Here is an 18,600-nt window from a genome sequence, read left to right on the forward strand (position 1 = left end):
TCGTTGGAAAGTTATTATCTCTCAGACTCAGCCCAGGCTGGTGGAACTGAGATGGTGAACTGCAGGTAAACTCCCAGGTACCAGGTCTTTTTGGTGGGAAATGCTTCTTCTTTCTCACCTCTCCCGTCAGCTTGGATTTTACGTGGTTTATACAGTGACGTATAGAGGGGCAGAGATCCTTCGTCTAGGGCCCGCAGTGTAAGTTCATCAGCAACATCTGTTCCTCTGCCGTAGCTCTAAGGGACAGAGTCATTCTTATGAGAGCCTCCCCACCCCATTGCTCTCTCTGGCTGCACCTGACAGTCGTCGGCATCATGGCTCCTCCCAAGACGGGGCGGTGGGTCACTTGCCTCAGTACGTTGAATGCAGAATAACTCGGAGGTCATGGTGGCTGAGCCCTGGCAGGAGGGATTAACTACCCACTATTCTCTGAGTTCCTTCCACCCAGCGTTGCCTGACCTAGTGGGGCAGCCCTCGCCCTGTGTCCATCTTCAGCGTCTTCTGTCTGGCGGTGGTGATTCTGAGAGATCATCATCTGTCTTCTCTTCTCTTACGTCTGAGCCAGGGTACACAGTCTGGGCCATATCACCTGCCAGTCTCCGGAACTGTGTGGACCAAAGGGTGCCTTTGAGCATCTTACATATTTAAATTGCAAAGGGCCATTGAGGTGAGCACGTTAGTCGTTTCGTCTCTGTGAGGGCAGCTCCGCCATCCTCCGTCTGGTCTTCCCAGTGATGCATTCTGCCTTTGGCTCAGTACCGTTCTTGGAAATATGGTTTGGAATTCCTTTGATAGAACCCGCCTGCCCACCCTCCAGTGCCCCCTCCCTGGACTCAACCACCACAAAGTCACTACTACTCTTAGGGCTGGTGGGCTCTGATGGGAAGCATGATATCACGGAGGTTGTCTCTAGAGAGTTCCGGCAGCAACCACTCATTTTTTGTTGTCATTCTTGGGTTTTCTTGGGTTTACAGGGATGTTCAGATCCCCTTATATTCTTGTTTGGTTGGCGTTGAGTGATTCCCAGTAAGTTGACCAGCTAGTGTTTTCTTACCATGATCTTGGCTTGGCTTGTCTTTTTTTGGATGAGAAAATACAACCTACACAAGTCTCGTTGGCGATAGTTGGTCTTGGGGAGCAGACAGAGTGGGTAGTCCATGGTCGTAGTGGCCGTCTCTCTGCTCATGCAGAGTGGATGTTGTTGAGAAAAAGCAGGCCTTGTGTGTCTGCAGACTCAGAGGCTAGGCATCAAACACACCAAGTTGACCCCGGACTTGAACTTGAGGTTGATTAGAGGAGTTGTAGGTCCTCCCTTCTCCTTTGGTCGTGGGAATTACTGTGTATGGGGGTGGCTTGTCAGTCACTGAGAAATGAGTCTCCTGGGTGCTACCGATGAAAGGGGGGTTCCTCCCCCGTCCGGTGGATGCAGCTGAGGCTCCGGCAGCCTGGGCTGTTCCTCAGTGTCGGGGAGTGAGCTTGGCCCAATGGGCGGGGCCGGACATGCTGCTGACCTCACCACTGGGCGCCCTGGGCGGCCGCGGTGCGGGCTCGTCATTTTCGGGTTGGTGAGCCTCAGCGGCGGTGGACCTGGAAGGCGCGCTGGTGGTAGAGGTTGGATGATTTGTAGCTTTTGGGGGGCGTTTTCTTCGAATATTTGGGCGTTTGCTTGAAAATCTGTAGTTCAGGAGCAAAAAGGGTCTATCATCTTCTATATTTATTATTATCATCATTATCATTTTGGTCTCTTTGGGGGGAACGGCCTAAAATTTGGACCAAGATGGGAAAGAAGGGGGGAGAGCGATACCAGGATGCCCTCGCTGCCCTTTGATCTGGGCCAACCAAAGGTTAATGCCAGAGCACCGTGGAGTGCGGAATGGGGTGGGCATCCCTCAGAAGGCATGGCCAGCACCTTCTCCCAGGCTCTTGTGTGGCTCAAGCAGACCATCCTGGCCTGGCTGCTCAGCTGAGGTTTATTGTACTAACCCCAGCCCTGGGCGATGCAAGATTGTTATTTTAGCCAGAGTGGTCCTGGGACCATTTTTGAACGAGTGAGTTTTGTGGGGAAGCCATGGTGATGGGTAGTGAGAATCTTCCAGGGTAGAAACTTCTAAGGCCTCCTTCATGTATTTTCAGAGATTTCAGTACCATCGCGGGTAATTTATGGCCGGCCCACCTGCTGCCCTGGTGTTATGTTTGCAAACACTGGTTGCTACCCTCCCGGTCCAAGGTTCATGTCCCCTGTTCCAGTGCCACGGTCTCCATTTTTGGAGGTGCCTGACAAGTGGAGCGGCTGCTCGGGGACCGTTTTAGTAATGCTGTGTCAGGTCGGGAAGGGAGTGAGCAGAGCCGCAGATTAAGTTACTGTTCTCATTTACAGTCCCCTCCCCGCCGTGACCTGTGTCTGAATCCATGGTTTAGTCTCAGCTTCCGAAGAAAACACGGCTTCAGACCTGCGCTTCTACCCAGCCCTGAGAAAGGAAGAGATATGTAGGGATTTGCACAGTCTTTTGGAATGAATTATAATGTGTGTTACCCACACGTGATGTTGAATGTGATCTCTAACCACACCGAATCGGAGGGCTAGACCGTCCTGGGCCTGCCAGGAGGAGAGCTACCGTCATTGCTGTGGTGTTTGTCAGGCTCCCGAGGTTGGGTACAGAGAAATAATTTGTCATTTACCTAAAGAGCATCACCACCTCCTCCTAAAAAAGTCTATGCCTTTAAAATTCTTACTACAAAAAATCTCAAATATGGAGAAAAGTAGGAAAGAGTGGAGTGAGCACCCATATACCTGTCACCAGATTTTAAACAATTAGTACTATTTTCCCTCTCTTTTTTTTTTCTTTTGTTGAAAACATGTTTAGAACAGACACTATTTTAATGTATTTAAACATGTTTTATGTTTAAACCTAATGTTTTACAATCAATAAGGCTGGGATATTTGATAGTAGAGTATGGACAACATTGTTACTCAATACTGCAGTGTCACGTGACCAGTTTGGGGACGTTTTCCAAACTTGTAACTTCTGCTGTGACGCCCAGGCGGCCAGGGCCATGGAGAAGCAGCCCTCCCTCTGAGTGGAGGGCTCCGGGCGGGAACTGGGGGTCCCCAGCTCCCCGTTCCGCTCAGCTATGTCGGGTCCATGCCTGTACTTGCTCTGCGCTCTCACAAAACAAAGACCGACTCAGAGGCATTTATTGGGGAGCAGGGGGAGGAGGGAGAGTTACTTCAGGAGATTGTTACCTAGAGAAGATTTGGGTAGCATAGGGGGGTAGGCTCTCACACTGTCAGACTTCCCTCCCTAACCCCTAAGAAGTGATCAGCATCGACTACACGGTCGTCCATAGTTGATTGCAAGATCCAGAGTGGCTGTGCTCAGAGATCAGAAACCCGGGAGCATATATTCTCTCTCTCTCAGCTCTGTTTAGTGGAGCGGGGGTACACGATTTCCCTTTGTCTCTCGGGGACATTATGAGGACGTTTCCAGAATCACAAACGTACTGTTGTCATTCGGAACCTCTGTTTAACACCCGAACATGGCTAACAGGAGCCCTGGAGCAAAGGGGGGGGGAATTCAGGCCGGACTTGGGGTCTGGTTTGAGTTCCAGTCTTGATCTCCACCCTCCTCGCCCAGCACCCCGCCCCCCACCCCCATCTCCCGCCCTTGCTGGGCACAGTAGCTATCTCATCGTGTTAGTTAGGAATACAGGGAACTAAAGTGTGCAGAGTGTCTAAGTAGTTCCTCATGGTTAACGACTCGCACACGCGGCTTAATATCATTACTGTTGGTGGGACAGGAATGATGGTGCCAGGAAAACAGGCAGTTTGGGCTCCTTTTCCAAAGGAGTACAGCTAACAAGCTGGGTACAGCAGCGTGTGTGTGTGTGTGTGTGGTGTGTGTGTGTGTGTGTGTGTGTGTGTGTGTGGCTGTGGGTTAAAAATAACTGGGTGACTGGTCCCTAATTTAAGTAGCATACAGTTGGAGAGCCAAGTAATTACAAAAACATGCCGGGTCAAGAGGCCAGAGTAATTTGGGCCTCCCCTTGAATTATTTACTTGCAGGGGGATTGGTAAAAATGTGATGAGACGTTTGGCCACGTAACGCCCCATAACTCAGGAGTGAAAGCAGAAAAGCTGTGACGCGTTGCTTTTTCTGGCCCCTCCGCGGCCCGGGTTATTTTTGGAGTCGGGATTGTAGTCTGACTATAAAAGGGGAGGTGGGAGGAGGGGCAGCGCACGCCACGCGGAGAAGTTCTGGAAGCTTTGAGATGGGAGGAGATCGCGTGGGAAGTCATTGAAAGGCCTGCTCCGTTCTGCAGGCGCGTCCTGGACCTTTTCCCTGAACTGACCCGCAGCTGCCTATGCCCTCTCTGAGCTCTTGGACATGCCACCCTCCTTCTTAATGAAAATGTCAGTGAAGAGAGATGTGCGCTCTCTCCCTGTCTCCCCCCGTCTCTCCCCCCGTCTCTCCCCTCTCTGCCCTCACTCCGTCTGCTCCTCATTACGCTGCTGCACAGCGGTGTGGAGTTTAGCTCACTTACACCTGGCTCCACTGCTAGGCTTTTCCACCCCCAACTAGAGGTGTCCTCCGGCAACTCAGGTTACCCCTCAGATCCCCAGTTTTGTTTTTTTTTCCATTGTAAAATCGGGGTAATTCCGACATCCCAGGACATACCGAGATGCCGTAGATGAAGCGCCTGGCACGCAGCTCTCCATAGCTCAGCCCCGGGGCCCTGCTCCCACCCCCCCTTCCCTTTCACAGCCTCTTACAGGACATCAGGCGTGTGGCTTTGGGGAGGGTGTGGCCGTTGTTCCCAGTACAGCACTCTGGGAGCCTGTTCAGCGGCCTTACCAGTTCCGATCACTGAACCATCTGGCTTGTCAAGGGCAAGTTCAGGAGAGTCCTCTCCTGGCAGGGGCCGCTAATGATTGTATAGGGTGTCCCAAAATCCACACAAGAAGTAATTTTGATAGAAAATACAGGTATATAATTAAAAATTGCATTTTTTTATTGATTCATAAAGTATACAGTATAGGGTTATGTATGGAACAGCACATCGGGTCAATGGCCTCCACGGCTTTGCTGGCACAGACGCAAAGCCGTGGTCTTCAATGGTTCACTGTCCCTGCTCCTGGGCCATCATTGGTACTTGGTGATGCTGATCAAATTGAAGGGATTGAAATCAAAGGGCAACAGATATTAGAATCTGATTCAATAAACCAAGTAAAATTAGGCTTTTATTTTTTGTTGTTGTTGTTAATGCTCACGCAAAATTCAAATCTTGCGTGAATTTTGGGGGCCCCTGTAGGTTCGCAAAAGCAGGGTGGGGAACAGAAGAACCTTCTGCCACGGTCTGTGGCTCACACGCCCCGAGGAGCTGGGCGCGAGCTTTTCACCAGGAGCCCTGCTTCCGAAGGCTCCTTGTCGTGAGCAGCCAGAGGCCCCCTGGGTAGCGGTTTGGGCATAAAAATGCTTCGGTCTGCAGTGCACAGGCGGCTTATTTCAAGTGGGAAGATAAGGATACACTTACCCAGGAAGGGTGGACGTTCTCCCAAGGGAGGCCATCTTTGCAAACTCAAGAAGCCGGGTTTGGAGAACAAGAAGGAAGCTTGGAGGTCCCCTAGCCCCGTGGTCGGCAAACGGCGGCTCGGCAAATGGCGGCTCGCGAGCCATATGCGGCTCTTGGGCCCCTTCAGTGTGGCTCTTCCACAAAATACCGGCTCTTCCACAAAATACCGACTTCTGCGCATGGGCCACGAAGTTTCAATCGCACTGTACGTGCGCTCCCGCACGTGGTATTTTTTGGAAGAGCCACACTCATGGGGCCCAAGAGCCGCATGTGGCTCGCGAGCCGCGGTTTGCCGACCACGGCCCTAGCCCAGTCGTTTTCTCAGCAGGCTGCTCACTGGGATCAACTGGGACGAGTTCAACCTCTGATGCGCAGCCGCCACTTCCAGAGAGTCTGAGTCAGTTGGTGTGGGGGCCACGCCTGTGCACCAGGCGTGTTAAAGCTCCCCAGGCGATTCTGAGGTGCAGCGCAGTGGGAGCCATGGGTCTCGTCCCGTCTTCTCCTTATGCTGCTACAGACATGGAGCCTAGGGAAGTTTATCCCTGGTTCAAGGTCACATGCATGATTAAATTGAAAGTCTTGGTCCGTAGTGCTAACACAGGTCTCGCCAAGTCGATAGATTGATGTGTGTGTGTGTATGTGTGTGTATTATTATCTACTAACTAGGGGCCCGGTGCACGAAATTCGTGCACTGGGTGTCTGTGTGTGGGGGGGAGTGCCCCTCAGCCCAGCCTGCCCCCTCTCACATACTGGGAGCCCTCAGGCATTGACCCCCATCACCCTCCAATCGCAGGATCGGCCCCTTGCCCAGGCCTGACGCCTCTGGCCTAGGCATCCGGCCCGGGCAGCGGGGACCCGCAGCTGCAGCGGCCCCACGATCGTGGGCTCCGCTTTAGGCCCAGGCAAGGGACCCCTAGCTCCCGGGACTGCCAGCTTCGACTGTGCCCAGCTCCCATCGCTGGCTCCACCCCTACTTCCTGCTATCACTGGCCAGGGCGGCAAAGGCACCTGATTCTCCGATCATGGCTGGGGGGCAGGGCAAAGGCGGCCCCGCCTTTGCCCTGCCCCCCAGCTCTTAGCTCCCCCCTGGGTTTCCAATCACTGTCAGTGGCAGGGGGCTTCTTCCTGCTTTCCCTTTCGCCTCCCTGCATTGTGCGTACTTATGCAAATTAACCACCATCTTGTTGGCAGTTAACTGCCAATCTTAGTTGGCAGTTAATTTGCATATAGCCCTGATTAGCCAATGAAAAGGGTATCGTCGTACGCCAATTACCATTTTTCTCTTTTATTAGTGTTGATAACAGCATCTAATGGACAGCATGCAAATATAAAAGAAGGCAATTATAGCCTAACTGGTTTGGCTCAGTGGATAGAGCGTCAGCCTGTAGACTGAAAAGTCCGAGGTTCGATTCCAGTCAAGGGCATGTACCTGGGTTGCAGGCACATCCCCAGTGGGAGGCGTGCAGGAAGCAGCTGATCGATGTTTCTCTCTCATCAATGTTTCTAACTCTCTATCCCTCTCTCTTCCTCTCTCTAAAAAAATCAATATATTTATTAAAAGAAGTCAATATATTTAGTCAATAATTTTTTAAAATATGTTTTCATTGAGTTTTAGAGAAGAAAGGAAAGGGAGAGGGAGAGAGAGAGATAGAAACATCAATGATGAGACAGAAACATTGACCAGCTGCCTCCTGCACACCCCTTACCTGGGGATCAAGCCCGCAACCCATGCATGTGCCCTGACTGGGAATCGAACCACTGACCTCTTGGTTCAGGGGTCAATGCTGAACCACTGCGCCACACTGGCCGGGCTATTCAGTCAACCATTTGAGTATTAATCTTTTTTGTTGAATTTCCAGATTTCAGTCCATAACTATAAGGACCTAAGTCTAAGATCTCTTGAAGCCAGCAACTCAGGATCCTGCTATTGACCTGGGCCCTAGAAAAATGGGGCAAATCACAATGTCGATTGAATCCCATCTTCTAGGGAATGTAATGGCTGAACCCAAGTGTCTCAGGTTTCTAGAGACTTCTTGGTAGGTTGGCTTCCACATACGTAGGGCCTTGAGGGTAAAAGAGATCCATTCATTGGCTCAACAAATATTACTAAAGCCTTTTCAGGATGGGGAAGCTGCCATCGTAACCGTTGTCATCTAAATGCTAGACTGAGAGCCATATACACACCAGGCCAGGAATTCATATCCTTCCTCCTGGATGATCAATACCTGCTTGTATTCTTCATCGCCTTCAGCCACACGGTCTTGTTTAGGGGCCGGTTCATCTGGAGATGCCACTCTCCTGGGAAGTGCATGTGTGTGTGTAGCATTTGGCTTCTGTCTTCCCTTTTCCCCTTGCAAGAGAGAGTCTGGCCTTCTAAGCACATCTTCACGGGCCAGCAGAATATCTTTCATCGCCTTGATCCGAAAAGACATGTTTTTTTTTAAAATAAATGTGTTGGTTTTTAAGAGGAAAGGAAATATATGTTCTCTCTCCCTCCGCAGCTCGGGGCTGACAGGGCCCCTCCACGTGTGGGCGGGGAACTTGGGCATTTGGGCCTCCCTCGTGTTGGCCATGTTGCCGATCGGAGCGGGGCCTCTGTGTATTTTTTCCTGCGTGCCCTCTCTGGAAAGGGGACGCGCTAAGCCAACAAGCACTGTCAACGGTATTTCACAAACAAGGCTGGCCTACTTAGCAGAGAAAGTTTGCAAGTGCAATTAGGAACTGCTGTCGGGGCCAGGGCCGGGATGAGGACACCGGCCTGGCATTCATTCCCAAGCTGCGTTGTTCCCCCCGAACCTGTCCCTCCTGGGAATTTTTCAATGGGCTGCGTTTCCATATACACACATGCTACCGCCATGTATAACCTTATCCATTCACAAAGACTCGAGGGAAGAGGGAAGGATGAGTACAAGCCGCGGCCTGGATTTTGTGGTAGAACATTAAAAATAGACCTTATGCTCAAGTCGTGGCCTTTCTAGCTGACTCCTGAGCTGTTTCATCCATAAACCAAGAGGAAGGTCTTAGCATCCCTTTCCCCTCCAGCTTATGTCTGTATCGTCTATTATTACTTAAAAGTTGGGGAACACACACACACACACACATATTCATTTCACTCCCTCCCCCCAGCAAGACCCATATTTTACGGAACTTCAAGGCAACACCTGAGCGTGAGCCTATCTCTGCTTTCGGATGCGGAAATGAGCATGTGCCTGGCCCATGCACATAAGATAAAGGCTCTTACCCGATGCGGAGGGTCTGGCTGGGTGGACGATCACCCCCAGGAAGCAAAGGGTTTGCAGATTCATCCAATTGCCTGTGCTGCCCTGAGTGTTTTATTTGTGGGGAAGGCCTACTCGTCATTGGTTCGCCCTCTAAGACTCACATTTCATGCAAAACAAAACAAAGCCACACTCTTCCGGAGACCTTCAAAGAAGGGCTTCATTTTCTTTTCTTCCCACGGGGCTGGGCCTCCTGGCAGGTACCTGTTGCCCATTTCTCCCCGAAGTGAGCAGCAGATGGACCAGTCTCATTAGGGGGTTGGGTGGGGGGTGCTGTTGGCCTGTCCTCCCCTTGAGGGGCGTACCCCTCTCACTGTATAACGTCAGCTCAGCTAAGTGTCCCCAGGTGAGGAGGCGGTCGCCACTTTGGGCCAGAGCCTCCCTGTCTAGTTCGTTACTGCTTTTCTGTTTATCCGATGGAAGAAAAAATCCCACGTTCTTTGAATCATGGCCCCAGGGTCTACTACCGCTGTGATACTGGCAAGTGAGAAGAAAAGATAAGTTGGGAGCAGAGAGAACAGGGCAGTGGAGGGCAGAGGGTACACTCAGGGTCTCAGGGACAGCCTCTTCCTGCTTCTGGTCTTGGGTCCCAGCTTCCGGTGTTCAAGGGTGAGTTGCTGTCATCCATTATCACAGTGCCTGCTTCTCTCTTCAGATAATGAGACTAGACACAGCCTTGTCAGAGGGCCTTCTCTGGAGCCATCAGGGTCATTTCGTGGGTCTTGTATTTCTAGTCTTTTTAAAATAGCACATTTTGATGATATGACTTTGTAGGGATGGTCTTACGACTCTCACGCAATGATATTTTAATCTGACTGCGGAATACTATTTAATCACAGATAACTGCTCTGGGGCTGACCTGCCCATCATTCTTGATATTAGAAAATTATTTTCCCAGGTAGTTTGGGGGGAACAGATGAATAGCTATTGAGTGTTATGGGCCAGGCACAGGGCTGTCACATATGTGTCTTATCCAGTTCTCAGCTCAGCCTCGTGAGCCAGGTTTCAGATCCCCAGTCCCACAGATGAGAATCTGAGGAGTAGATTCAGCATCGTCCCCCTGTCATCCACCAGTGAATGGAGATGAGAATTGAAACCCAGTCCTTCTGATCTCAAAGCCCAAGTTCTTTCCAGGCCGGCCCCATGCTTCACAAGTGAGTTACAGGTCTGATTCTTTCCAAAGATTTCAGAGAGAGGCAGGGAGAGGGAGAGAGAGCGAGGAACATCAGCGATGAGAGAGAATCATGGAAGGGCTGCCTCCTGTACACCCCCTACTGGAGATAGAGCCCATAACCGGGACATGTGCCCTGACCAGTGACCTCCTGGCTCAAGGTCAATGCTCAACCACTGAGCCACACCAGCCAGGCACGGATCTCATTCTTAATCGTTTCTTTCCTCCCTCAAGTGTGTGAAGGAAGAATCTCTAGTTAGGGTATCTTACCCTTTGGGGAAGGTAATTCTCTGAGACAAGTGAACGGGGATCTCACCACACTCTTTACTCTTTATTGTTGTTCTCTGCGTTTCTCTCCTTCCCTATCTTCTTTTCTTCCCTTCTATGGTCTAAGCCACGCACAGCTCAGGTCATCTGGGAGTGTGGTGGGGACAGACCCTGGTAAAGGCATCGTCAACACCCTGGAACCATAGCAGGATGGCCCTGGGAGCCTGGGTGGGAGCCGCATTCGTTCAAGCGGATTATTCGGTGTTTGTCTCTCTGTCCCACTTCATAGACGTGGAAACTGATGACTCACCCACGGGCATAGAAGAAGCTGGTAGCAGCCCTGGCACAGGAGCCATGTTTCCTAACTCCCAGTTCAGTCATTTTTTAAAAATCCCAGAGGGAGTATAATCCTTTGGTTTCTATCCAAGTGGCTATTGAATAAGCGATTCCTGTGGGTTCACGTGTCTGGCCGGGTCACACCATGCTTTCTTTCCTTTTCACTCTTTGAGGAGCTTAAGAAGTGAGTGACTTCTCAGCCAATCACCTGCTGCTGTGCGTGTGCACGCAGCCTTCCTATTAAGAATGTCTGTCTTTTCTAGCAGAGGGAGTAGAGGATGGAGGTGAACGGCACAGGTCCCAGAGCTAGACTGCAGTTGTTGGAATTCTGACTTTGCCACTCTGGAAGCAGGAACTTGAGCAGCTGAAACTTGCCCTGTCTCAGTTTTCTTATCCATGAAATGGGAGGGTAGTGGCACTTTTTCTCTTGGGATCGACTGAGGATTAAATTAGATAAGTGTACAAGTGCTGTGAACAGTGCCAGACCTTTAATAGCTAACCTTTATTAAAAATCATTACCATAGTTATAATATCAAATACCCACCATAGTAATGTATTAGTATCTACTATATCCAAGGGGTATATGGGTGATATAATTCAGTAAGATGAGTTGACATTGCCACTGGTGCAATGTGAGTAGGAAGTCTTTGATACTTGGTAGGTTGTTTTGTTTAAAGGCTTGGAAAAACCTAGTGTTTCTAGAGGGGTGAATAGATCACTACATCAGTACTTTTTCTGAATCAGTGCCATCCTGGGAAATTATGTACTATTTCTACGTAAGGAAATCTTATCAAATGAAGTCTTAGCCAAGACTCGTCTGCCCGTTGTTGGAATATTAAGAAAGGTTGAGAAAGAAAAAAACCAGACGCTATACAAATCCCCCTGCCTGGCTTAGTTTCATTCTTACACGTCCTCTTCATTCTTTACCCATATATGTGCATCGTTTGCAGATTTCCTCATCTAGAAACTGAAATCCATTCTCACTCTTCGTTGCCTGTGCTTCAGCTTCCTGTATTGTCATGTTTGAGTGTTAGGCCGTGGCTACTTTTATGGAGTGTCCCATTTTACTTAGCTACAGGGCCTATGCGTGAGGTTAAGATGACTTCTAAATGTTTGAGAGCATAGGAGAAGCCTCTGAGAGGGAGTACCCTTGCTTAGAATCTGCTCCGTGCCCCCACTGAGGAGTGGAAACTCAGGCCAGCCTCATCCACTGCCCCCCACCGGCCCCCTATTTTCTTTACTTTTCATTCCTGCCTTTCGCTTCAGAACACAAGAGCCTCCTTCCTGTGTACGTTACTGGTTTTAAGAGCAGTCTTGATTCTTGATCCTTGATCACAGGCCTTGGCACATGGACCCCCAGAGGAGAGTGTTGTCACGTCAGTCCGGGCTTCTCCTTTGCTGGGCAGAGGGGGAGGCGTGGAGGCCCCGCTGGGCACGTTAAAAGCAGAAGCGAATGGTGCGCGGGGCCGCCACCACCTCACGTCGAAAACATGAGTCACTCCCGTTCACACTGTCGAGAAGACACTCTGAAAGGGACATCACGACACCCGCAGCAGAAGGAAGTGGCCTGGGAGATGCTGTCTCATGTGTGTGTGCCTCCCCCTCTCCCCCCTTTTCGAAACCCTGGGTGTTAGGGTGATGCTGGCATCTGAGTGTTTAAGCAAACGCAGTCAAAAGTGTATCAGGATGGAAAGACAATTCCCATTAGTTCTTTTTGCTAAATTGAGGCAAAACGCCCTTTAAATAGGTGCTAATTCTCCACCAGATAATTAGCTTGTCTTCCTTGATAAAGTGGACGAATTGGGTTGAATTCGTTATAATTAATCTCACACATTATGTAAAAACGCATTCGCCTGCCCTTATTCGGCGAACCTCTTGTTCTTTTTAAAAAAATCTTCATTGTTGACAGTATTTTATAGGTCCTCTTCCCCACCCCCCATTAACCTCTTCGAGCCTGCTCCTCCCCTCCCCCCCTGCCCTCACCACCCCATTGTCTGTGTCCACGGGTTACACAGCCCATCCCCCTCCACTGAGAACGAATGACTTGAATGAATGACAGAGTGGCGGGCAGTGCTCGCTTACACAAAGCTGAACATGGCCTTGCCCATAAGAGAGACAGAGCTTTCGTATTAGTATCTGCATCACTTGAGGGAACTTGGGGGATGCTTTGAGGACTGAGACGCTGACGCTACGGAGCTGCCTAAATAATTACCTTGAAATCAATCTCCTACTGGTGACTGGGCATTTTTCTGGATTTACAATGCAAAGCTTTTCCCAGGGAGTGAAGAGTAGAGGCATTGGCTCGGTACACGTAGCCGGTGGCTGGGCGGTGAGTCTGGATGGTGGCCCCGGAGGGCCAGGAGGGGATGCTCGGGGACTCAGTGAGCCAAGCTCTTCCCTGCACTTTTTCTTCCTCCCCGCTCCCCAGCCATTCAGAGCCCCCAGGCTTCCCCATCTGGCTGCACGGTGCTTTAAGGGAAAACGCTGAGAGCTATTGTGCATGGTCCCTTGATTTTGCTAGTATGAAGGCGTGTATCAGGAAGATGTGGAGGGATGGGAATAAGAGAGCCCGCTCTGGATAGTCCGTCAGAGAGCCTCTGCTCCCCGCTGAAGCGTTTATCTGAGAGGAGGGGGGCTGTTGAAGTTAGATGGGAGCTGACCACCACCCGGTAGCTTACTGCCCCTTAGATGGTTGTGGGCATTGGTCACTGCTTCTGCATGTGTGTGCGCACACACACACACACATCTTAGTTCCCACTTGTAACATGGGAATGAAACTGGCACTGGGTATTAACTCCTTTAATGGGGATACCAATAGTTGTTATCTCTGTCCTCGCCTTGAGTCCCACGCAGCTGCTGAGCACTGGAAACAGAGCTATTCCACGCCGGGATGTGCTACATGTGGACAATGCACACTGGGTCTCAAAGACTTTGCTAAAAAAATATTAGTACAATATTTCACTAATAACCCAGCCTGCAACTCTTGGGGTCCCCTCCCCTAGACAGCACCATGTGAGTGGTGGCGATGTACATATGGACTGGCACCTCTTTGCTACCAGATTCTTAAATACTGATGTTGAGATTGAATTCCTTAGAGGAAACTGATGCATCAGAGGGCGAGCATATGATTAAGGAGTGTTTGGTGGTGTGTGTTTTAAATAGGAGTCTAGCATCTTAGCTTTGAAATGTGTGCCTGTGACATCGACACTGTGTTCACATCCATTGTTGTCTCCTCTTTGAGGGTCTTTTGTTTGGATTTTTACGCCATGACCCCATGTGTTTTCATTTTCTTTTTGGTTTGTTTGCTCCCTCCCTGCTTAGAATAGACACTTGTCTTGCCTGTGGTCATGTGAACCCTAACCCTTCTGCTCATGCTCAGTCCTGGCCCTTGTCCGGCGAAGGTCTCTTAGGTCAGCAGCTCCTAGGAAGTGGACTTCACAAGAGCACCTTGGGGCCACCCTGGAAGTTATTTCTAAGAAAAGACAAACTTGAACTTCGTGGTACTTGCAAGGGAAGATGCGTTTACCAATGAACTTCAGGAACAAAACAAAGAAGGTTCTAGAGTTGTAAAAGAGGTCTGCTGAGATGGCCACGATGACTTGATTTCTGTCTGGCGGGAGCCAGCTCTGGGCACCTGCACACGGTGCCAGGCTGCTCCAGTGTTACGGGGGAGGACAGCTGTCCTTCAGCAGCTCTGCCTGCCACCCGATGATTCTAGTAACCGTAGGAGTGTCAGTCCCATTCCTAAGAGGGACAGAACAGGTCCATGAGAACCAACTAAAAAAGGCACAGAAAATCCACTCTTCTCTCTCCATGCTGTGCCCCTGAGCACCTCACCTTCCGGCCGACCAGAGGCTCTGAGGCCCCTTGTCTGTCTTTCACCTGCCCCATGATGTCACCCTATAACAGAGTGAGGGCTGTGACAGCCTTCATTAGATGAGGACACTCCTGTGGTTGAAGAAAATCCTTCAGGATATGATCATGTTCTAAAATGGCCTTAAGGCTAGTTTGCCCAACAGTGCATGGCTCATGAGAGGGACAGGAGGAACCTGGATTCCTGATTTTAGATCCAGTGCCGTGTCCCTTCACCAGGAGGCAGAAGAGATGGCCTCCAGGGTGGGGAAGATGCTCTGCATCATCCATCTGTTACCATCTCCGTGTCTAAGTGGGTGGGCCGCTAGCTCGGACAGGGCCCAACATGATCTTGTTGTGTCCTGTTCACTCGATACAGTGATACCAGCTCATATTTCGTGCTTAATAAATGTGTTGGGCTGAACTGGGGGTCCCTCCTGCTGTTCCCTGACATGGCTCAGGCTGAATGCCCCCACTTAAACCTCTTTTACTCTCTCGTGGCTGCTTTCTATCCATGTCCACCATCCATCACGTACACACAATGTCCAAGGGGAGACATTGGCACGGGAGGAAAGGTTGAAGATCACCAGGTGTGAGTTGCCATGGACCCAGCCCCTCCCCAGGCATGGCTGTCCTGCAGGGCGCCTCTTCTTCATGAGGCTTGTCAGCCCCCCCTTCCCACCCGGGTGGGTGACAGGAGTCCCATGTCCTCAGGGTGAACTCACCTGGTTGGCCCTACACCTGCCTTGCATGAGTCACCACTGATGGCATCATTTCTGGTGGATCTTCCATGTTTCCTTTTGCTAAGTTTCCCCTAATGTTTCTTCACCCCTCCTTCTCTTTCTCACTAGATTTAGCTTCAAGAAATAAATATCTTTTTATTGTTTCTCCCGAATCCTTAGCATTATGCCAAATAGCACATAATAGGTGCTTTACAACTAACTGGCCTTTCTCGTCTCATTTAATCTAGAAATATTTAATGAGCAGCTGCTATACAAATCATGTACAATAGGTCCTGGAATAACGTCCTTTTCTTCAACATCACTTTGTTACGACATTGATGAGATGCTATAGGAACAGAATTCTTGTTTATATCTGTTAGCCTACGGTAAAATTGGTTTTGTGATATGTTGCTTTGCTTAAAGTCACTGAACCTATCAACAGTGTGAAATGGGGACTCACTGGATGGCTCTAGGTGCTCACCAGTGAATACTTTCCATTTCTATTAATAACTACCAGCATTAGCTCATTAAGTTCACACAATAACTCTATTGTTGCCTGTTGGTACTATGATTAGCCCCATTTTGCAAATGAGGAAACTAGGGTACAAAAAGGCTAAGTGACTTGCCAAGATCATACTGCTGTGGTGTGGAGGCAGCCCGAACCCCACTCGGGATTATACTCGATTTCCTCTAGGACTGCGGTGGGGAACGTCTGGCCCTCGGGCTGTAGAAGACCAGCGAAATCCTTTGGCCTGGCCCTGCCAAGGCATTAGGGGTGAGTTAATTAAATGTTTGACCAAATACAGCAGGCTCATTTTTAAGTTGATAATTGGGTATGGCCCGAGAATGATGTTATAAATATCCACGTGGCCCTGGGCAGAACAATAGCTGGGCATCCATGGGGTCCACGTTTTAATAATAACAATAAAAAACAAGTGAAGAAATAAACGAGTAGTTTCAGAGGGTAATGAGCGCTTTGAAGGTTATAAAACTTGGAAACCTCATGATATAATGAAAGAGAGCTCAGGGAGGGCAGCTCCAAATTGGATGTGAGGGAAGACCTTTATGAGGAAATCACACTTGATCTGAGATCTGAGTCACCCACGTGAGGAATAAGGGGAAGAGAGTTCCAGGAAGAGGGAACAGCAAGTGCAGAGGCCCTGAGGTGAGGAGCAGGCCACCCAGGCCTCACACACCCTCAAACAGCTGGGCTCCTTCTCGCCATTGTTTATCAATGTCAGGTTCATCAGAGCCGTGTTGACGCTGTAGAATGCAAGAATTGGGAGACCCTTACAGATTATGCCAGCCCGGTTGTTAGAGAAGTGGCAACAGAGGTCACAGAGCTAGAGCCCACTATCACTCTAGTGTGGAAAGAGGGCTGGACTTCTGTCACCCTGAGCGGCGTTAGGCATGGCTTCAGGGGGGATGTGGCTGAGGCGGCCAATGGTGTCAGGTGTGGGGTGCATCCCAGGTCATCTCTCCGTTCTGCATGTCCCAAGCTGAACTGACCGTTTCTTGGCTGACCCTCCATGTTGACAGTGTAGAATCCCAGCCCCCTCTGCAGGGCTGTACTGGCCTTTTGGCTCTTTCCCCCTTCATCTCAGGTGGTCCACTCGGTGGGGGACACGCTACCTGCTGATGTGATTCAACGTTGTGTTATCTCTCGGTGCACGGAGGCCTCCCCTGGCTTCAGGCCGACCTTTCCAAGCTCTGCTCTCGTAGGAATGGCATGAGTGTTGGGCATGGCCGGCTGAGTGAACCCTTGTCCAAGGAGAGCTCATGCCCGCTCGTTCTGGCCGTTGATCGGTAATAGTTAGGCTTGCTTAGTGTTCTTGCCAAATAGAGAATTCCACTCAGTGACTTGAGGAAGTTGTTCCTATGCGTTTTGTGAACTGAAAACATGGGTTCAGTAAAAACACGGCCCACATTTTGAGGTTGACACTTGATCCCTTCCCCTACCACTTTCTCAGTTCCCTCAGCCACAGCCCTTTGACCTCCTAGTCGGATGAAAACACATCACCCTGAAAGCTGTTATTTTGGACACATGGAGGTTTCATTTAGAGCAAGCTGAGATGCACAGGGCATTGTTCATGATACGCTTCTGGACACAACTGAGCGATGGAACCGCTGGGCTTCCCTGTGTAACCCCCCTTTGCTCCCTGCCTTCCCGCCCCTCTTCTTGTCATGGATGTTTCCAGATGACCTTCTGTGAATGTGATTTCCACTGGGAATGTTTCACAGTAGAACTATGCTCTCCCTCGAGGCTTGCTCCTGATATTTCCAGAGATTTATTTAATTGGACTCCACTGAAATCCCACTGGGAAACATACTTTTGCTGTGAAGCTGTGATGTGTTTAATTTGGGGTCTAGGATAAATGTCGGTCCTCAGGGGAGGTGGGATGGTGAAGCAACAGTTTTCCTTTTGTCCAGTGGGCCTGTTTAATGAATAGCTTTCCCGGGCTTTCCTCTGTTTGTTTGTTTAGCAATGCTTCATTATTTAAACCTCTGCACCGAAAAGCGAAGAATGCTTTCCCTCGCTTCAGAGAATTAAACGATGATGGAGAGCGGCTGAGCTCTTGGGGAAAATATAGCTTTGTGTTTTGTAGCCCTCCCCTTCTGTTAACATTCTTCCCTCTGCAGCCTTTGAGTATGAGCTCATGGATTTTTCCCCCCTTCCCTGAATCCATCTTCATGGATTAACCAGTATTGAGCTTTTTAGTGAACAGAGAAGGTATAGAGAAGCCTCCCAAATACACAGAAATATTCTTTGGCCCAGAGAGATGCTGCAGGGAGGGCATGGGCCAGCGCTGACTCATAAGGAGGGTATAACTAGTGAGGAGGTAAGTGTTTTGGGAAAGCAGTGGGCTTCTCCGCTTGCAGACGGCTAGTAGAACTAAGGATCTGGGAGGTTCCATGGTCTTGTCTCTCATGGGCTTGTGGGTCATTTAGGCTGCATCCTATTCCCTGACCTTGAACCGTTCCTGGCTTGACTTTGAGATGTGGTACCAACTTGGGTTGGCTCCCAGGGGCCAGGTTCTCAGGCAATCCAGAGGTTCCAGTGTTATTCCTTGAAAGTAAGAACTATAATTTCTATTTTTTTAAAAAGGTAAGCTATACTGAGAATCTAACTTAAAAGTAGGTACGGTATTAGTCGGCTGGGGCTGCCATAACAACGTGACACAGACTGAGTGGCTTGAACAACAACAGAAACTTACTTCTCACTGTTCTGGAACTCCAGGGTTAAGGTGTTGGCATGATTAGGTTCTGATGAGGTCTCTCTCTTCCTGGCTTGCAGATGGCCACCTTGTCTCTGGGTCCTTAGGTAGTTGGGGGAGAGAGAGACACCAAGATTTCTGGGGTCTCTTATTATACTAAGTAAGGGCACTAATCTCATCATAAGGGC

The 18,600-nt window shown here is 49.9% G+C and overlaps 1 protein-coding gene across 4 annotated transcripts in view; it reads left to right on the top strand.

The window, feature by feature from the left end:
* The window catches only part of DUSP10 (dual specificity phosphatase 10), a 236,066-nt gene that overhangs the window by 199,948 nt on the left and 17,518 nt on the right, over positions 1-18,600 (top strand). The window lies entirely within an intron of this gene.

The sequence above is a fragment of the Myotis daubentonii genome, chromosome 20 (assembly GCF_963259705.1).
Source record: "Myotis daubentonii chromosome 20, mMyoDau2.1, whole genome shotgun sequence".
NCBI classification, from domain to species: domain Eukaryota; kingdom Metazoa; phylum Chordata; class Mammalia; order Chiroptera; family Vespertilionidae; genus Myotis; species Myotis daubentonii.